Source organism: Colletes latitarsis, chromosome 2 (assembly GCF_051014445.1).
Source record: "Colletes latitarsis isolate SP2378_abdomen chromosome 2, iyColLati1, whole genome shotgun sequence".
Taxonomy (NCBI): Eukaryota; Metazoa; Arthropoda; class Insecta; order Hymenoptera; family Colletidae; genus Colletes; species Colletes latitarsis.
In genome coordinates this window covers 14,914,177-14,936,666 of record NC_135135.1, presented here as the reverse complement: position 1 = coordinate 14,936,666, position 22,490 = coordinate 14,914,177, and the positions used below count along the sequence as shown (strand labels likewise).

The 22,490-nt window shown below is 40.6% G+C and overlaps 1 protein-coding gene across 9 annotated transcripts in view; it reads right to left on the bottom strand.

Annotated features, from left to right (window-relative positions):
- Positions 1 to 22,490, bottom strand: part of Pgant9 (polypeptide N-acetylgalactosaminyltransferase 9) — a 322,236-nt gene that overhangs the window by 174,579 nt on the left and 125,167 nt on the right. For 8 of the 9 annotated variants that reach the window (XR_013081806.1, XM_076783691.1, XM_076783689.1 and 5 more), the window contains one exon: positions 3,940 to 4,141. The exons of the other annotated variant lie outside the window; for it this stretch is intronic. The gene's annotated coding sequence lies outside the window, so the exon portion shown is untranslated. The remainder of the gene's footprint in view (positions 1 to 3,939; positions 4,142 to 22,490) is intronic. 9 annotated transcript variants of the gene reach the window in all.

Below are 22,490 nucleotides of genomic sequence, written 5' to 3'. Positions count from 1 at the left end.
TAAAAGTACATTTACTTTCCATTTAAATTAACAACGCAGCCTGGCGCGCTTTGAAGGAAACTGCAAAATTAACCAACCGAATTATCGAACGCTTGAAACTCGGTTTAGTGTCTCCTTACGTCTGAAATTCTGCAAGCGAATCAAATTTCCACTTTGTAAAAAAAACAGATATACATTCGAAGAGTGCAATTTCTCTAAATAATCACTGGATGAATCGAAAAGTAGCTCGTGGAAAGGAAAATTATGGGGCGGGGTTCAAAAGGAGATTTGAACATAATATTGGGCGTTCAGTGAACTCGAACGGTTGACTTTAATTCGATCGCGTTATTTTGTATTATATTTCACAGTATCGACCCGTCGAGAGACGTTAACTTGCCTCCAGTGGGCCACTTTCTAGGTTAAGTGTTATTAATTCATTTAACAGGGGGGGGGGGGGGGGAACCGCGAAGCATCAGTGGCGATGCTCGATGTCCATTAAGCGACCATTCAGGAACGAAGAACGAAGGTCGGTGGCGTGGATCGCGCGAACGTCGAAGGCAACACTACGGCTGGACAGTCATTACACGACGTCGTCGCCTCTTAATGGCGGCAGATACACTTAAAAAGTAATTTACCAACCGCCTTCTGAAAGAGAAACGCCGAACGGCTGAAAGTCGCGTCTCGCGACGTTCGACGTTAATTGGAAACGCCTGGAGAGGAGGCCGACATCGAGAAAAAGTAGAAAAAAAATATGAGTTTGGCCAGGGGACGATCAAAGATTCGCTCGACTCATGGAATTTGCAGCCACCCGATCGACAGGAAGGTAGGGTTTAGATATTTATTTAATATCGATTATTATCGGAATTCTTCCATCCTCGCGTTTCCCTAATGGCTTGCATTCGACGTTGGACGACAGAAGAACGGTACAAAGGAAAAACCTTGCATTAGATCGTTTGGAAAACTCAAGATCAACGATCCTGTCGACCATAAGCATTCTCAAAAATATAACAATCTAGTCAGAAAATTATATTAGGAGCTCCTGGTTTATAAAAAAAATAGTCCCCCCAAATATATATTTAAGTAATCCACGTTAGAAATTTAGCAAACTATAAAAAGACCCCTGCTGAAACTTCCAAGTTCTACTTTGAAAGATTATATAGAATTATATAGAATATAGAACTATATAGAACGAAGAGGTCGATTTTAAGGCAGAGAATTGAAAAACGAATAAACGTCAGGGAGTTGTAGAACGCGTATCGATCACTGTACCGGTCGCAAAATGTTCCCGTCAATCATTTGTCTCCGGCTCGGGAATGGTCGACTATAAATATTAAGAAATACTTAACAACTATTAATTTTAGCATCAGCATTGTCTGGAAGATGTCAAATTACACGAGAATAGTATTGCGAACGTCTAAGTTCTACATGGATAAAGATCGTGGAATATAGTCTAAGACAGAGATTGAAATGTCACGCTGTTTTTAGATCGAGCCGCAGACAGATGTCTCGCACGGAATTGCCACATTAACTCTTCAAAGCACGGCGAACAGACCGAGAACGATCACCCACACAGTGTCGCTTCAAACACAATGGTGCATCCTTCAAAAATGAAGTCTTATTTAATTCGATATTTCTCTGCCGTAAGGATGCCAGGGATGGTCGCAGGCGTGTGGTCGGATTCAAATATTCGGACACTTTAAACGTAACTATGTAAACTACATTATTTAATATTACAAAAAACTATTTAACTCTTGACCAGAGTTCGATGCAGAGTGACTTCCTTTGTTGCGTTGCAAAATTCTATTCCGTAAGAATGGGCCATCTTTGACCCAGGAACCGTAAATCAAACGACAGGATGTTCATCAAAGATTGGGACCAAAATTACTTTAAATCTTTGTAAGAAATCATTTTCAGACGTAAGTTTATACTTTTCCTATCTGTCTGACCTATTCCAACCTTTTTGGACGCCCTGTACAATCCCAGGAACACTCGAAGAATCCCAAGCTGGAGAGGTTCGCGCGGATGGTCAGAAACGCCTGGCGTCCCGACGGCCGAATCCGACTTATTAAGCTAATTAGCGCCGAGCTGGCGGGCAAAGGAAACCGGGGAAAATTATTAGCGACGAGTTGCTCGCGTCCACGAAAGAAAATTATGCCCAACGCGGCCCCCCATCGCCCACCCCCCGCGTGTTTGTGCTATTCTCCGGCGAGAACTTGATTCTCTCCCTGTAGCGAGTCGCGGGTAGCTTCTTTCCCGGAGATCTCTTTCGCCAGTCCGCGATCCTTTGTCTACGACACACAAAGGGGTAGATTAGGCGTGGATCTACTCGGCCTAACGGCGTGCATGATATCGCGTATCTAAGCGGGCATATGTGTTCGTGCCAGATACGCAGCCATGCGGCTAAACGCGCCTGAATGTGTACGCCTAGATGCACACGTCTAACCGAGGAGCCATTGTCTCAGAACACGCACACCGTTCACGTAACCGAGATTAGCGTGAACGCGTCACGTCAAATCGGCGACGTCGTTGCATGCCTGCCAAGTATACGGATTTAATTTTGCGCAACGATTTACGCTGGGACGAACGATAGCGTTATGGTACCGCCTGGGAGAAAAAAAATTCAAAACTTGTAATCTTTCAGCGAGTTTCGAAGCAATGATTCTTCAAGCGAACCCTATACGTGATTCGTAAGTTGAATATTTCTGTCCCTCCCGACTTGGGAGATCCCCTGATGTTGAAATTCACCCCCACGTGAAATGAACATGTCAACCCTGAAACGACGTTCATTTTAAAAATTGTTATTGTAGATACGTTAAATTTTTATATTCAGGGATGTTCTATACGTTTGGTCTAACTGAAGCTTGTTGACATTCAAGATATTTTTTAAACATCGACGATTATACTATTGTTGGAAAACTTCTTAACCCTTAAGTGGGTTATTGGGGCAGGTTTAAAATAATAATTATTTGATGTATGTCAATTTTAATTTGGTAAAAATCAACATTAAGTTGAGATTAAGAGTCCACTTAAGTGTTCTAAATAAATATTGGAAGATCGAAACGTCCATCAATGCGACAGTTGACAAGTTACGCGCTATAAAATCCGATAAATCCTGCAAATATTATTTCAATTTTTTTTACACGTGAACTTGGATATGTATTTTTTAGTGTTTGCTTGACCGAATAAATTCGTCTCGCCGGAAATATGTACGGAAGAAAATATGGAATAAATAGTAATCATTTTTGATATTCTTTACTTGTAATTTCGTGTAACGACGGATCGTCGAGACAATCGTCGCAAATATAGCGGAATGCTTAATGTATAATACGTTTAAATAAATTATTTACCAGGATGGAATACGATTGACACAGATTCGTTAATGCATAGAAGCTTTCTTGGACATGCACCCGAATGCATCAGTCCACCAGAACTATTATTGTTTCAGAACACGCGTTCGAATGATGGAACTAAGATTATTATCATCAAAGCGCCCACGCTTGACACACTACGAACTTGGGGAACGCCATTAAGTCGAGTGATTTCCTAAATAAACGTTCCATGAAATTACAGGGATTCATAGATGTTTGATCTGTGCAAATTGTCACCGGTGGATGGGCTGACAATTATTTTAATCGTCAGGCAGCTCCGAAAACACTACGATAAAATTTTCTAGGAAACATCCATCGTCGCAAATTAACTGTTAATTTTCTGATGGACCATCCTACATGGAACGTGCAAAAATTATTTATTCTAATGATCGAAGTTGATCAGAAGTGATCGAATAACTTTTCTACGTGTTATTGTAATTGTAACTCGTCTCAATTCCTGTGTAAAGGGTTTTAAACACCTTTGTTTGCTTTTTCTCTTCGACGAATCCGTTACTACTTGTTTTTAAACGCTCAGGAGACGAGCCAGCAACGCTTGACGAGAAAAACCGAGTGCCGAAAGAGTGAAACTTACCTTCGAGCCGTGAGAACGTCCTCGGTTCACAGCTTCCGATTCACTTAGATGATCGACTTCCGTTCGCCATTCATCAGCTCTCGTTTTCTATACCAGAAGACAATCTCTCACGAAGTCGTCGGGCTCAGGCGAATAACCGTGAAAGTTTCGGGAATCGAGCCGGAAAACCGTTACTCGCGTAGACACTCACACCTCGATGACTCTGAAAGTAAAAAAAAAGAAATTCTTGTAAGCGAAACGGTAACACGAAATTCGTTCCAACGCAATTGATTTTTAGCAAAAAATGCAAGAATTCACAGTCACGATCATAGATTTTGTAACTTTGTAAAAAATTTAAATTGATTATTTATTAATAAATTTATAAAAATCTATGCGATAAATGGAAAAATTAATAATTAACAGTATATCTTCCTTCGAACGTGTACACGAAAACTATCGAATATTTATTTTCAGTATTATTGTACGAAAGAAATAAATGTTAAAATAATAATTATTTGGGGAATTTATTTATTGTATCAAATGTATAAAGAATGTGTTTTTATTAAAACATCATCAGTTTTCTTTGTTAACGAGGCGTTGAAATACTGCCAGATTTTCGTAGAAGTCCATCAAGTAGAATTGGTCAACGCTTGGCCAGACAGACTACTGTAAAAATGAAACTACCCCAGTAATCGTAGTGCAACCGAATAGAGGGTGATTCTATGTGACAAACCAAGTTGAAAATGTAGAATAACATTTTGTTATACGATGCTTTGTTTTCGAGATAATCGAATTTGAAAATTTCTCTGGCTCGTCTGACTATACCTCGATATTTCTACTTAAACTGATGTCCAAACTCTATCGCATTTATTTCTAATCAATTTTCTTGACAAGCAAACCCTCTAATGGCAAAGTTTTATGTTACATTTTCAACTTATTTGTTCCCATGGAATACTTATGCAACTTTTAACAAGACGAGACAGAAAATGGCCAATCAGTGAGAGATAGTCGGGGAAAAGAAGAGATTCAGAAGCTTCGTAACGAAGAGAAACAAAGTTAAATTTTTCACAGTCAGAAATTGAGAAAACAAATAACAATTACGGCCACGTTGGCTCGCGATCTCTGATAAGAACGATAAAAATGGCAACCTCACCGCTGTCTGCAGAGATAAAGCGAGAATTCTATTAGCGAAAGCTTAATAGTTCTGACGTTCTGTAATGCCACCTTCAATTTCAATTTTAATTTTATCTCCGTCAGCTCAGAATATTTATCTACGCGACTGAGTTAACTACACGGCAACTATAACTTTTCCTTTTCACTTTGAAAGAGACATCTGTCTTGGGGGGAGGAACGATAATGGCGTCTTTATTAAACGTGTTTCCCGAGGGGGCATAAAAAAATACAAGAATCATCTATAGAAACGTTTAAATGTTTTCTCGCAAATGAAAAGGAGTTCTTAGATCCCCTGAATAATGTCACTGAGGATGTAAAGAAAACACGGCGAACGAACGATGCTAGAAGACACGAAATAAACACCGAGTCGCCCTGCGTTATTATTTATAAAACTGCGACCAACTTCGAGAAACGTTTCGCGAAAGTGCAAGCCGGATAATAAAATTCAACGAACGGGCACGAAAATAAGAAGATTAATTGAAGTTAATTAAGAATGACAATGAACACCGAGCAAAGTTCTTTGTTTCGAACCGGGAGAAATAATGGCCGCAACATTTAACGATGTTATAATATTACAATATTACGATCGATGGAGCCATTGTATACAAACAAGCTAAAAACTTAATTACGGACTGCAGCGATTTGTATTCATCCAAGAATACCGAAAGGATATTGAATTCGAAAAAACATCCGGTTCAATTTTCAAAATTAATTAAACTCGTATTTGCAGATGCACGTCAATCAATTCGAAAAATCAGCTCGCGAATAAACAGACGCGTTGAAATCACTTCGAGCATTGCAACGAGTAAATCGAACGCTCCGCGTTTTATCCGTCCGCCAAAGTCTCCGCGCGTTTATACGCTTACGTACATTTTCATCGTTATTCTTACAATTAATTACAATGCGTACGTAACGATTCACTCGCGCGGAGAATCCCAGAATATTCCGCGTCCCCGCGATTACTGTTTTTCCTCGAAATGAACGCGAATGGAAAAGCAGGGCTCCGGAAAGGGCGAGCGTTTTAAATAAGTGCAACTTCGAGCGACACTGGGAGCGTAAAACATTCAAAGACTCGATGAACACGGGGCAAATGGAGGAACGGACGGGCGCGTGGGTGGTCGTAGACATTCTGACTGCACGTCAACGACAGAAGAAACAGGCAACGTAGCTACCGCTGACCGTAGAACGCACAATAAAATCCCGTCCTGGCAACCGAGGGAGGGGGCTTAACAGTCCCGACGTTTTGTAACGGTGGCTTCAGCTGCTTGAATTCTCTTCCACCGTACGTGCTCGCTCGCGAACCAACCAAACGAAATGTTTTTACACGACGTTAGCGACGCGATTCGTGTTTCCTCCAGGCTGGCTTAATTCGGATCAAGTGGCGCGAAAGAAACTCCGTTTCGTTCGGTCACGGAATCAACATGCACCAATAATGATCGCTGCTCGACGACCCCAGGCTTTCACACTAACAACAACGTTCGACAAAAGTTTCGAGACGACAAGGTACGAGAAATCTCGAAGAAATTGTAGGTAGGAATAGAAATATTAAAGTTCTCTCAAAAGAAATTTGTAAATATTAGGAACTGTATTCTACCGAAGACTGAAATACTGAAGGGTTTGATGTATTTACGCGAATTCTTGATAAAATTGCCAAGTAATGTAAGAGAAATTATGGTGTCGTTGATAACCAATACCTGTTCCGAAACTTGCCTTTATGAAACTTTAGGATTCTTATTGAATCAACGGAGAAAACAAACTTGCAAGAAGGATACGGAAATACGTATCGCGGATTTGTTTGAGAAAGATTTCTACTTACGTACAATATACGAGAAAAGTTTCCCTCGGAATTGTTGCGATGATTTCCTGTTTAGCTTTCAGTCGTATTGTTAAAAATCGAATCGTATCTTCGTGAAATTCAGGAACGACACACTGTACAGTTTTGATTCGTATAGAAATAATTAATTTGATCAATTGAACGATTGGGAATTTTGTGAATAAAATTATCGCGTAACTTAGGAACAAAGCAAATTATGTTCTCTTTGAAAAAGTTTTCCATAAATCTTCGCTGTTGTAACACGGTGTCTCCTCTAAAGGAATCTTTCGGAAGTTTCACAAAGTCACGAGTGAAATATGCAAGCATATAGAAAAGTATGGGCGAAACGCGAATGAGACATTGTTGGCAAGTCTACTATTCCTCTAATGGGTGATTAATTTGGTACAAAAGAGGCAGATGAAAAGAGAGAACGAGAGAGACGGACAGCCACCCACCAACATGAACAAGCACCACCAAGCTTCCTCAAATATTAACACAATGGCAACATGAAGCGTTCGGTAGCAACAAGCTCTGTGCTTTCCAGCTTGTAAACCGGAACGACGAAGAACAAGCCGAGAAGGAGGCTTATTTCCGGTGCAACAGATACCTTAACCAATAGTTTTATCTCAATAGTAGTTCGACGCAAACTCCTACAGACTTCCACTTCCGTTCATTCTTTTTTGCTGTAAATCTTCTGTTTTCCCTCAATCATTTGTAGTTGGAACTGTATTTTATTTAATCCCCTCCAAGAAAAAGTGAAAAACTGTATCAGTGGTATTTCAATCACCAGATATTTGCTTTGTTGACAATCTAGAATAGTCCAACAATGCGTTCGAAACTATTAATATTTTCTCTATCTTCCCTTTGAAATGGTTTCTATTTTACGTCGACAGTAAAATTGATGAATATTTTTGCACAGACTTTTGAAATGCATGCTTTAAGAAAAAATATGCAACATAAAGAAGAAAGATACGTTACGAATAAACTTCGAAACATAACTTTCTCTACATATAATGCAAAAATTGTACGTTGCCTCGTAAAAAAGAAAAAGAAAGACTGGTTCTTTGACAGATCATGGTAGAAATGGGTATGCATGAAATATTAGTAGGTTTAGCGTTCAGCAAGCATAAATTAGGACGAACAAGGCCGCGATACGTCCCTCGTATTTAACGAGCTATTAAAAATTCTGCATTTAATTTCTGGCATTTCTGGTTAATCCGCTCGAGAAAGGTACGCAAACACCGAGCGATTTAAATTCTAATCTCGAGCAACGTCTCGAAATTTCAGCATGCCAGGGGATGCAGCGCAGCGCAGAGGGAAGTTCGACAGCTGCAGTGAAAGTACTCAACTCAAGAGAACCGTGTTTGCTCGTAAGCTTCGCCAAGACTGTTTGCGGTCAACCACAACAGAAACGACGAAAACTCCGGGTGCACTGACGTTGCATTCAAAACCAGAACCGACAAAGTGGTCCTTTCCTGAAATCTTCCCCAAGCTTCGTTTCGACGCAAAAACCATCTGCCGTGCAGGCACTGACGCGATGCATTTATCAACCGGTCGCAAAATGCACTTTGTCGTCGTAATTGCATCGTTTCCGACAAACAATTCGTCGACGAAAAATTGTACGACTAATGAAAGATACTTTGACAGGCGAGCCATCGACTGAACGCGTTCTAGTACGAGATACTGTCAAAGGTGATAGTACCAAACCTCTTTTAATAATCAAGGAGGTAATGGAGGCAATTATTAGCCCAACCGAAACGTTTCAACAGCTACAAGGACGAGGAGCATTTAATCGATGAGCAAAGAACGGCGATAGAGGCCAGAACTTCTCGAAGATCGAAACTTTCCGTATAAAACAAACTTTCGGAAGAGGAGGAAAGTTTAATATCCTGCCCTGGCACTGTTTCACTAATATTAATGTTATAGTTTTTGAATAAAAATAAAGACTACGTTCTACTGTTTCGATGCTATGGCTGGACCCAGTCACGTGGAACGGGCTGTATAGTTCGTTCAATAGTTTATTATTCAATGAATAATACACTACCAGATAGCATTATTTGCTTGTTCGTAATACAAATAAAAAATTAAGAGATTAATGGCATTTACATCGGGAACGTGACTGGCATAGAAAATGAGTCTTTTTCTGGGTTGAATCTCGGTCGATTCGATGTCCATAAAATATGAACTATTTTTAGAGGGCAGAAGGTAGAAGATTGCAATATTTTTACGTAAGGATTGTATTAAGAGAGTGTTCACCTTAAGGTTGGTATTCGTGCATTGCTTACATCGTCATCTGCCCAGATAATGCGATGTAATAAATTTGTCCACTCCTTAGTTAGACGTTACATGAACCGAATAGGTCGCAAGAAAGGGAGCCTCCAAAGCCAGCCGGATAGCGGTGGTCGCAGTAGATGAAGTGTCTGACCAACAAGCAGAGAACTCCAAAGATCTCAACTTCCCATCGCCCCGTTTGTGACCCTTTGTTCGTGGTTTCAACGAGGATTTAAGTTTGGATGCGATTGTGAGTTCGTTGAAAGATGATATCCCAAAAGGATCCTTATTTCTAGGACATTTTAATTTCAGGCTAGTTAACTCTAGAAAAAAGGCTTTTCGAACTCTTTCCGTAACAATTATTCTCACAACTATTTGGTCGAAATATACATAAAATTATATATTCTGTGAAATAACAGAGAACACCATCGAATTATCGAAAATTAACTAAGTCGAAGGTATCTTTAGAGCCGACGTGGCAGTCAAAGTGTTAAATCTTTGCTGCAACAGAGGTATAATGCCATTCTGTTCCGGATCGATAACGTTGCGTTTAATATCGAAACGATAAGGGGATTCCAAAGCCCCCTAAATTCGGGACATATTGTTCCATTCTGCATCTCGTCTGTGATTATACCCAACATATTGTTCGACGAACCCCTTCCTGTACTATCTCTCGTCTCTTCCCGCAAACCTGCAGGCACACCCTGTCTGACTCTCAAACAAAGGCAAACTAACATGGTGTAAAAAGCAGGGGTCGCGCGAACGACGAAATTCACAGTTGCTTGGGGACTGAATAATGTAAAGGTGAAAGAGAGACGACGGGAAGGGAAACTCTCGTAGCTTGAGTTGTCTGTAAAGATGTCTGACAGACACTGCTTTAGACGCGGGGACATTCGGTGTTTCCTCAAGGAATTTATGCAAATTGAGTCTGAAGGAATATCGCTACGTTTACCGGCGGGTACTGCGCGCAAAGCTACGAAGAAGATTCGAATAAACACGATTCTTGGGAACGCTTCCTCCGGAGGAGACGCGTTCGCGGCAGTCGTTAGTCTAATAATTCTCGAGGATAGACGCGAGAGAACGAAACGATTCCACTTCGACACCCTTTCTGCGCAAACTCTTTGGAAACTAGACAATATAAATTCGTTTTTTTTTTCTGGGATGATAAGGAACCTCTCGATGAGCGCGTCAACGCGGAAGAGTCTTAGGAAAAATAAGCGATCGGAAGACAAAGTCGAAGCAAGGCTCCCCGATGGCCGGATTAAGGGCGTCCGTCGATTTTTCAGCGACGCGGATGTCCGACGGACGTTGAGTAAACGCGCAGGGTCAAAGCTGACGGATAAAGCCTGCTGGGTCTTCCTTTTTCATCGCGCGGCTATCCCCAGCCGTCGCTATCGCGGCCCTGACAATGTAAATTCGGCATTGTGTCCCCCTTGAAAAATGCTGGCCCGGCTGCATCTCTTTCACCCCGTGCTTTCCGCTCTATTTTCGTCCCCCTCCCCCCCTTCCCCCTCGTTCCCCTCCGCTTTTACGACGTCTCTTTCCGGCGCCGTTTCCCGGTCTCCTTTCAGCTTTCAAGCAGGGATGCTTGATCGTCCCCCGGCGCCCGGAAACGCCGCTTTTGTCCACGCGTTACCGGTTACATCGAGCCAACTCGATCGATTAGGGTGGGTGGGGACAGGTAACGTCGTTTTTCACAACGCCTTCCCCCTCCCCCCCTTCTTCCAAGGACGCGAGACCCTTTTCGGCGCCCCGAAAGCCACGAACCGCCCAACCCCCGATCGATCGATACGCTACACACGGCTCTCGATCTCGTTCCTCGTGTTTGGGATTCCTCGGAGAACCCCAAGACGAATGAGACGCGGGATCTTGAAATATCTTACGGATGGATTTTTTGACGCGCTCGGGCAATCGGGATTACGAACCCAGGGGCGGGAAAACGTTGACGAATCGGGGACGAGGGTGGCGAGAAATTTGGGCGCAAGTGGCGTCGAGATTTATGTAATTTCCAATTCCTTACTCGATGGAACGGCCGTCGATTTATAATCTTTAATTAGGTGGAGTTCCTCTAAAACGGGACAGTGGCGATATCTTTAAAGCGTGAAACCCTGTGCGATCGTTATTTCGCGTAAATAGTAGTAGGGATAGAATAAACGATGATTAGTCGAAAAATCAGTCGATTGTTGCGTCTAATTAGAAGCTAGTGTATCGTATAAATTATAAACTACTACTACATTGAAACTGTTTTGAGTTACGTTCTGAACTTATGCTATGTCCAGTAATAGATGACATCTATGATCTGTTCTATATCAAATTTTAACCAAAGTTTCAGTTAACTATTATAATAATATTATTTGTTTTGTTGCTTTATATTAATTTCTAATATTGTTATATTAGAAATAAAATAGTATAGAAAGCATAAAATATTATATTTAAAAAAAAACCTTAAGTGTACTGGAGGAGCTCCCCCTATTAATTGCACTCTATGGTTTAACACCCTCTATAGGCTTGCAAGAATTTTTTCTCAACGTTTCAATACCAGTGTTGTAAAGTGTGGACCTTCCACGGCATTTAAAAAAGAAAATCGAGTAGCTACGATCTTTTTTTCGCAAAGTTGCAGCACTTTGAAACAACCTCTGCATTGTTGACCTCGTTGAGAAAGTGGTGCACGTCAAAGAAGCAGGTGTTACACTCCTTCAAAATGGAACAAAATGTTAAAAAGATCGTGCATTAAATTTTAAGAGGATCCTTGTAAGAAGGCTTTAATCTTCGACTTGGTCGTGGATTTTAATGGGTCGTTGGTTATTCGCTGGTCAACAACGATTAGGTAATGGTCATCGATGGTCAACAGTGAGGCTGACATCAAGATCAAAGGTCCAGGAATCCAAAAAGTAGGGCCAGCCGAAATAGTTGTTCGGTAGACCAAACTGTCTTTAACTGTCAACTTGGTCTCCGTCTCCCCACTTTTCCACCTTAGAAAGAGGTGTATAAATGATCACTGCTAGCGTAATCACTCAGTACCCCTGGGTCTCCCAGGGGGATCGGGTCTCGCGAATTCGGGGGCCTACCTCTGGCCATTAGTGAACTGAGCTGAGCAGGACTGACCAGGACTGACCAGGACTGACCAGGAGTGACCAGGAGTGACCAGGAGTGACCAGGAGTGACCAATGCTGACCAATGCTGACCAATGCCGGGCCGTGGTGAGTAACAGTCAGAATCGGTGAGTTGAATATGATTTTTATTTCTCCGGCCCCCATGTCGTAGGACGAAACGTCCTAACCGACATGGGTGACTGGTTGTATACGTGTTCTCTTTGGCAAGTGTAATGACCGCGTGAGTAGTAACACATGTATATTGTTTTATCTTCGGATCTTTTGTTTAAAATTCGAATCTTCTTGCATACCGCGATTTTTGAGATGACAAATGTCATAGTAGATTCAACTATTTGAAATTTGACACTCATTTTAAAATGAATATATAACGAGTACATACATCAGTTTCTCTCGGTCGCTCGTTCTCTGGTTCTCGCTTTCCGAGATTATGTCTCGACTGAAAGGACCAGAGAGTTTTGCTCGATCACCTCTGTTTAATGGAATGAAACACGTGATCACCTGTGTAGTAGGTCTGATAACTCTAACCGCTTCAACCCCGGTGCAGCTTGGTTCAGCTTAAGTGGGGCCTTGGCGGAGGGATTATTCTCCTCTTTATCCGGAAAAGAGCATAACCGACGTCGAGAGGTCTTGATTCAGGTCCTTTCTCAGTACTAAGTCGGGTCCCTTTGTAATCGTGTGTTCTCTGGGACCCGGCGGTGTACGTAGAGAAGTAGAGTGACCAGTTTCAACCGTGACTTGCTTTTCTGATAATCAAGGCCGGGGGGGATCAATTTGATACCCACACTCACTGCACGCTATGAGCACGCGTCGCGTCGTGTCGCGTTTTATTTAAGCGTGCGATGTTTTTGCACGCCGCGATTTTTAGTATGACAAATATCGTACCGTCGATCGAAAGTAGAGTCATCATTCTAATATATTTTACTTGTAATTATATTCATCTTGAAATTAGTGTCAAATTTGTAGTTTCCGATTGTTCTTTATATTTTTCAGTAATTAAATTCACTTTCATGATTAATTTTACGGCTTTGGGTATCTTCGATATCGAAGATAACCAAAGTCTTTCTTTACTTATTAAAATATATCATTAGATTTACGTGCAAGAAGATATTTCGCGACGAATACATTGTAGAATCAAAGTAACATATATTATGTACTATTTTCACTTTGTCACTGCACTTGCCTGTAGTTGTAGTATCTGTAGGTTTACGAATGCCAAATTTTTGTTTGTTCTATTTCTAATCTATTAAATAAATTTCTGTTACAGGGCATATTCCTATGGAAGTTCTAGGTTTACAGAAGTAAGAATTAAGTATTGTTACAATTTTGTTTCATATTGTTTTGTTTGTGTTTCAGGAAATCATCGTGGGATAAACAGAAAATACATCAGAAACATCAAAGAGGTACATATTTTAATGTATTTTGTTAAATAGTCAGATAGGTAGGATGTATATTAATTTAGATTTATAGTTAGGCAGGAGTTTAGTTGTTTGTATTAACTATTCTATTAGGCAGGCTATATTTTGTTGTTTTGTTGATGGGCATTTACAGGCAAATTCTTTCTCAGAGAACTCTTTTGTTGGTTGTTTCCTTCGTTGGTTGCATTTCCGTTTATTGCTTCTTCGATCAACGTTATCTGTATTAACTATTATGTCAGGCAGGGTTCTATTTGAATAGAAACTCTCGTTTTGGTTCAAATACTCTCTTCGTTGGTTGTGCACCTTTCACTGGTTGCACTTTCGTTTGTTGCTTCCTCGACCAACGATCGTTGGTTACAGAAGCTCTTTATTAATGGAGGGTGGATGGGATTCGGTTAGGGTGGATCTCCATTCGCAGCAACCTCCACGTGGTGAGATCTGGGTAATATTATTTAGCGTTTAATCAATAATCGTATCATTCTTAGCTGAATAATGCAATTATTAATTAAAAACTAAATAATATTAGCAAATTGGCTGCGATCCGCCTTGCATAGGTCATCATAAATATAGAGTTTCTTCGCTAGGTTAGTTTGGATTCTCATTGACTATACGGTCGAATTTCAAGAAAACGTCCTTACATTTCTAAAGTCAACGCATTGAAGCGGTTAAAATTTGCACAAGAGTATTATAAAAAACCAATTTCATTCTGGAAATCGATCATTTGCAGTGACGAATCCAAGTTTGAATTAAAATCGAACAGTAGTAGACTATTACTACGTCTGTATTGCTAACGATGGAAGTCACGTACATACTTGTATTATTTTAATACGTTCTATAATCGTTTAATCTCGTGAATATTTCAATTCCTGCGTAAATATTGAACTCGATACATTAAAATTGTTCGAATTTTTCATTGTAAGAGTCGCTAACATAAAGGGTGTACCGGAAGGGTGGTGAAATCGAATAGGGGTGGTTTTACGTGGAAAACTAAGTAGAAAAGAAAGAATAACATTTTTTTGAAAGAAAACCTTCAACGAAGAAATGTTATTCTACTGTATTGACTTGCTTTTGTACATAGAATCACTTGAATACACCCTCTTTTAGTTATGTTTCAATTGATTATTATACTTGGTAAGTACTAAACCTACGGATTTATCTCGGTCACAGAAATGTTCTTTTTAAGGTTTAGATTTCTGACGACAAGCGTCGTCTCCTTTCTTCGAGGGGGAAGCATTAGAGTAAGATAGATTAGAGATGAAAGTAACAGGTCCTAATATGAATCTTTAAATACTTACTGTGGCATCGGGAACGATTAAAATTAACTACGCCACTGAACTATTGAATATATCTGTCTTTCACAGTAAAATTTAAGCGACTGGGGCATTTCTACACATAGAAAACTAATGTTGCAGCGTACTAAATATTTATTTTGAGGAACTCTAGTCCATTTATTGTTCAATTACATTCAATTCCATTTATCGTTTAATTACAGTTAATCAAATAATACAAAAAACTGATGGTGCCTTAAAACAAAATACGAATAAACTTCCTACACCGAAAAATTCCATTTTCAATCGTTATGAATCTTGCATTATCAACGATAGTCGTCATTTGGAAATGGAATATTAGAATTACGCATTTTTGTTTACAATTTTCTAAGGAAGCGTTTAAACCACCCACATTTATATAACATTTCGTTCTTGTCTGCGCCCCTGGAATCTATCGACAAAGTTTTTTATTGTGGTTGAATATAAACTAAATAAGCAGTTTGGGAATTATTACAATATCGTCCCAAGCGTTTGTCGTTCGAAATTTGCTATTCAAAAATCACTGTATCACAGAGAAAGGACAGCTCGAATGTGCAAACACTCGATGGCAGAAAATTTTAATCGAATTAGAGCCTGTGTAGCCGTTGAACGCGACGAGGACGTCCGAAATTATTGATCGCGTCCGGAAAGATAAAAGAAGGACGTCGGCTCTTGGGGAAATCCCACTTGAAGATATTCAATTTAAAAAAAAATCGTAGCGGCTCGATTTTCGTTTCAAATTAAAAAAGAAGGTCTAAACTATGAAATATTGTAAGTTAAATGGTCCGAGAAAATTTATGCAAGTCCATAGAAGACGTTAGACTCTGCAAATTTCCAAGTATTTAATATCCTACATTACTGGAAACGAATTAAACTGAAAATCGAAAATCGTAAAGTGGAAACTTCAAGCTTTAATTTGAAGGAAGAATCAAGATTCTACGATAACTTTTAACGGAGTTACACCAGTTGAAAGATTGAGAATAATCACTAACACTGGATTTGGTAATTGAATGAAGTGGACATTGAGAAATTAAAGCTACGAAGAAGCTTTTATTCTCATTGTCCGTGTACCGCTGATTGTTATTAACATCTTCACGATCGAAACAAACTCTTTCTTTAAATGCTTCGCGGACCACTTTCATCTAACGCGAGCGTACAATCTAAAACCTCTATCCCTCGCGTAAGCATTCAGAGCACGAGTTCCAGCCCGACGACGATCCAACAATTACGGCGCTCTGAAGTAACTCGAAACGGCGCCCGTGAATGGAAAAACGGCCAGAAAACGCGGAGAACAGTCCCGCAAAACAGTAGTGAGACATTTTCCGGCTCCAAGGCGCGACAATAGGGACTTTCCGCTTCGGGAAGCGTTCCTTCGTTTACCTCCTTAAAAATTACTCTCGTTACCTTGATGACAGCTAAAATCCCTTTGTATTTAGTTACCCGACCAGCGAAGCGACGACGAGGAGGAACAACTTCGTCCTCGTCTTTCGAATCGTTAAATAAACGCGAATCACCGACGCTGCAAGAATATTCTTACGACTTATAAATTCCAGCAAGAATGATTATTCCAGGAAAAATGCATGGCAAAGTAACGGTACGCTTTCGACAACTGTCGAAGCTGATCGCTATTTAAACCGACCCAGGACGGACGTGATGCTAATTGCTTATAGAATCCGCGTGACTGATTACCAAAACGATCGAAAAACGGTCCAGACTTATTGGACCATCGATCGATCAATTTCTACGTCGACGGACGGCAGTTATTCCAGATGAAACGGATTCGAGGAGAAGAACGGAGGCCAAACGTCGATAAGTTCCAACAGACCTTTCATCGCGCCCTTCGAACGAAGAATAAAGGAGGTATTCCCGTGCCCTTTACGCCGCTGTTGCACAAATATTCCAGGCACGCGTCCATTTCAGACCGCTATCCAGTAATTACAAGGTCGTAAAACAAGTCCGCGGCGCCGCTCGCGAGGAAAGAAAGAGGAAAACAGCCGGGTAAGGGGCGCGCGGAAAAGTGGCGAAGAGAGGATCCACAAACGGTAGTGAGAATTTTCCGGCACAGAGGCGCAACAATGGTGGTCGCCGGAGAACGAGGTCCCGTTTCCTGCCCTCTCGTTTCCTCTCGGTGCTCTTTCTCTCCCCCTCGCGTCGTTGGTTCGCATTTTTTTTTCTCCCTTTTTTTTCTTTTTCACCCCCAAACGCACCGGAGCTCTCCGCTCGCGCCCCAGTAATTCGAACGATGTAATCTGGGCTTCTTCCACGGCAGCTTACCGGACGGAATTAACCTTCCACCGACTGCTTTCGAGAATTCGCGGAGAACCTCCGGTGTCTCGAATCCGGGAGCATTAGATGCAACTGTCTCGGTGAAAAGGGCCGCGGATGCACGCCTTTCTAAACAGACAGCGCAATTATGTTCGTTTTTGGACGACCGGGGAACGTTTCGCGTCGCCGGATAGGAGGAAACGGATCGCTCGAGTCGCGACGTTTTACCGCGGACCGGCTCTCTCGGATATTCTGTGCTGTAAAATTTTTCTAACAATATTGCTGTAACGCGGAATTTTGTACGCGACTGGAAACGAAAAACTCACGGATTTATGCCCGAAGGCTTGTCAGTCCAGGGACGTTCTGTTTTTTAATTCGTAATTTTCACCGTGGGCGTCCACTTGGGTTCACTTGGGGTTTTTAAATAAAATCTCTCGCGGTTAATACAAAGGGGATTCTCTGCAATACTCTGAATTTGAAATGGTGTTTTATTCAATTCTATACTAGACTGAAATTTATATTATAATTAAATTATGAGTCTCGATATCGACTCTACTCTGTATAGCGATTTTCAAGCGATTAAAGGAAATTGAAACGATATTTTATTCAAGTTTTATACTAGACTGAAATTTATAATTAAATTATGAGTCTCAATATCGACTCTATTTTGCTCTATAGCAATTATGAAACGATCGTAGGAATGGAATAATAAGTATCAATACCGACCTCTCGATCGCGCAAATTCATATCCTATTCGAAATACATACCGCGCGGCCATTAAGAACGAAACAACAAATTCCGGGCAAGCTTACTACAGATTAAACCCATAACTTCCGACGTGTCTCGAGCAGCTGGTTCTTTCCGACGAAATATATTGTAGGCTCTCGAATTCCGTGCACTCGTCTATGGGCCGCGGCTTAAAACAAAACTCTCGAAATTTCAGTAAATCCCAACCTCGAACGCGCGGGATAGCCAAGCTGCCGAAAGTTATGGTCCAAGTGCAATCTCCCGACGACCGAGAACTAAATTCGATCGGTTTCTTACCGAGAAGCTAATAAAAAATAACGCGTGAAAAATTAGTAATTTGCGGCCCGTTTACCCGATATCGACGAACGAAAGTTCCAGCGAAACAAGATCGATCTTCGGGAAACACCGAATACAAGCAAGCAAACGTAACACAACTGACAATTTTGCGAGCTTACGATCCCCCCCCCCCCCGTACGTCGTCCCTGGAAAAGCGAGAGGGAGGAGGCGAGAAAATGAATTCAAGAAACGTGATACACACGATCAATGCAAATTTCCTGGAAATGAGATTCGACCCGAGAAATAGAAGGGACAGGATGACAAGCTGCGAGAGGAAACAGCTTCGACGGAAGAAGGGCTGAGCGAGGTCCGAATGGAAAGTTACCCCAGTGCTCCAACGCCCCCGCGCCGGGATTGTCGTACGACGATGAGCTTTCTCATAACGAAGTTTCTTTTCCCCGGGCTTGGCACGCGATGCACGTGCGATTCCTCCGATTCCTTCGTTTCCTTCGTTTTCCCTTCTTCGTCTGGCCGTCGTAGCCTTTCAGGGCGGTTAATGGATTTAATGGCTGAGCCGAAAGCTGGACGAATCTCTGTTTGCCCGGAGATACTCTGGAGCCGAAGGAAAACGGCCGTGAAAGATGCCCCGGATATAAGGGGGATTTATGAGGCCGAAGAACTGCCAAGGGGAGGGGTACGAAAGGCAAAGGCTCGCAGGAACTGCCGGTGAAGCGAGTTAATTAAGCCCCCCTTCTAACCCCCCTCGGATCCGTGGAACTTGCTAACTACGTTTCACCCTCAGACCTGTTTTTTAAAGGACGGGTCGAGCGTTTGTCGCGGTTTCGACGAAGAACCGGACGAGCGATTCTCTGGGACGCGCTCGACGGGGGTTAGGAACGTCTTGACGGGCCGACAGTGTGCTTTCAAGGGGTAGTTTTTACTCGAATTCGAATATTAATAGAAAATGTTTCGTGGAAATCGCCAAACGCGGGATTCCGATATTTTTATTTATTGCGAAACAACACAGTGAAGTATTTGCCTGGAAAAGCTGATAAAAACTATTTTGAACACTTCGATGCAACGAATTATAATTAAGAATGACAGTGTGTAACTGTGCGATATTATTTAATTAGACAATGATTGGAGAGGAAGAAATATTAGAAATAGTTTATGTATTTAAATAATTTTTTCAGAATCATCTAAATTATTTACATCTAGGGAAGACTGAGGCTAAATATTCCGATTTTGAGAAAGCATAAAAAATGACTAGGAAAGAAAGTAATTACTTTTTTCACTCCTGATTAATTTATTGTTAAATTTATTATATTTTAAGATTTTAAGCTCAAATTTAGTACATTGCAATAAGTTTTTCATAGAAACTCTGGGGTAAGTTATTACTAAGAAATAAATATTACTTTCTAATGAAACATTTCATTCTCTGACTTTCCTGCAAAGAACTCATCCGTTTTCGTTGAATATTCTTTCTTGTTAATAAAGTGTGTGTTCCAGTTATCAGTTAATTTAATTAGTTGAAAGTTTTAATCAACAAGAAAAGAATAACGAGGCAAAGGTTTCGTCGCCCGAGAGGACCTGATGGAAGTAGCTCAAGAGCAACGGCTGATGAAGTTGTTTGTCCGACAAATATTTTTATTCGTCGCGAAATTTTGAGGAATAAAAAACTGAACTAAACAAACAACGTGGCAACGAACGCGTTAATAAGAAGTCAATTATTATTATGCGCGCCGTTTCTCGCGTGCGAGTGAAAACACTGACAGAATGGGATCCGCGACGGTGGAGTTGTCAGGGGCGCGTTGGCGTTCCCCTTTCTTTCGAAAATAAAAACCGTCCATTCAATGACAGAGGAAATTTCGTGCATTAAAGGTGGGGCACATTAGCCGGAGAAACGTAGATCACAGAATGAGATGCACCCTCGAATGAGCGTCCCTGATTTTCGTTTCGCGTGTTCACCGGCCGTGGGGCTGCCGCTTCACGAAGGTCCTTCACCCCTTTAACCATCCCTTAAATGTGACGTGGCTAATTACTGGCACGGGCTCCGGTTATACGGCAGAACGAAGGGCAGGAATTAAAAGAAGCCTCGTAAAAACCTGGATCGTTCAATTTCTCAGTGTTTTTTGCCCTTCCTGCTCGTATAAATGCACGTTAAATTACATCAACGTTTGATGTGTTTCGTTGCGTCGTTCGCGGGGAAATAACGTCCGTTTCGACGACAGCACTCATTCGCGACTGCTCACGGAATCACCGAGCTAATTTCTTATGGGGCAAGTTAATTAACGTCTGCGTTGTTGTTTCTGATAAACGAGATATACTTGACTGGAAATTACAATTTGAGGCGTCTTTACCCTTTGCACTAGTATCTATATTTGAGAAGGCTACCCAATCAACTCGAAATTTTTTTTCATATTCGATCAAAATGAAAACATTTTTATGGGAACATTTCAACTTGTCGGTTTAGTAGACAAAATTTTAAAAATACAGTAAAATATGTATACAGAGTGTTCGGCAACCCCTGGGAAAAATTTTAATGGGAGATTCTAGAGGCAAAAATAAGGTGAAAATCAAGAATATCAATTTCTTGATTGAGGCTTCATTAAAAAGTTATTAACAAATTAAATTAAAAAATGTCAAATAGTTCTGGAAAAATTATTTTCAGTTGCGGGGATCAATTACAATAATTTTTGGTCAATAGACATACCCCCGAAATCCTATCCACTTTTGAGAAAAAAATTGGAGTAGGTGTAAAATAGTTCGAAAAATTAAAAAATTTCAAATTGTTTTAAAAAAATTATTTTTAGTTGCAGGGGTCAATTACAAGCATTTTTGGTCAATATACATACCCTCGAATTCCTACGCATTTTCGAGAAAAAAATTCCTAATCGAAAATGTAATTTGTGGCCAGAAATGTCTGCCCGAATTTTCGTGCGAATCTTTAAAACGTCATAACTTCTGAACGGATTGGACAATTTCAATGTTTAAAAAAGCAAACTACGCGCATTTTGATGGAGAATATGTACAAATCGCAAAAATATTCGAAAAGTTGGTCCTTGACCCCGTAAAATGAGAAAAACCCCATAAAAATGGTCCAATTTTCAAACAGCCATAACTCCTACAATTGTGAATATATTTCAATGAAACTTTTCTCTGAAGTAGAGCTCATGGGTACCTACAAAAAAGTATTTCACAACTTTTCTGTAGGGCGTCAAATGAAATTACTAAAAATCGAAAACGAATTTTTAAGAAAAATCGACAGGGGGTAGGTGCCTAAATTTTTCGACGAAAAAAAAATTTTTCAAATTGTTCTAAAAAAATTATTTTCAGTTGCGGGGGTCAATTACAATAATTTTTGGTGAATAGACCCACTCCTGAAATCCTACCCACTTTCTAGATATTCTGTACGAGCTGAACGTTAAACGTTAGTAACTTTTTAACGAAATCTCCATCAATAAATTGGTATTCTTGATTTTCGTCTTATTTTGGCCTCTAGAATCCCCCATTAAAATTTTTCCCAGGGGTGGCCAAACACCCTGTATATAAAACTAACTTCTAAATTGAAAGGGACACATAGGACACACAGGAATATTTTTCACTACCAACTTTTATAGTTCTAATATCCCTCTCGAAAACACAATCTTGTATTGCAATTCTATTTTTTATTTTTCTTTGATGATTTCTTTTATAATGACCACAGGAACAAAACCAATTAGCCAGGGCAAAAGAGAAAAAATCTTTCATCTTTTATTTATTTTATATATACACTCACATTTAAGCAGAAACTAAAAGAAAACATTGTACCAAGGGTCCCTAGAATAAAATGCTAATTTAAATTTGTGTACAATAGTAAACTGTAGAATGTCGACTATATGGCGACATACGAGTTAGTTACAAGAAATTTAATTCCCGAAAATTTGAAAAGAAATTTTTTTTTTAATAGAAATGTCGCAACGATCGATCATCCTGTTCCAACGCAGAAGTCTTGAGCAACGTCGACCGTAGGGCGAGCAAAGAACAAAGCTAGAAAAACGATGGGTTCGCAGGAAGCCATTACCGACGGACTAAGAATAGCACGCAACAGTTGTACAATAACGGCGGTAACCGCAAGTTGCAAAATCAATTAGAAGTTCGGAAGCAACGACGACACCGTGTTTCCCAACGGGATATTCAAATTCCCCGTGGA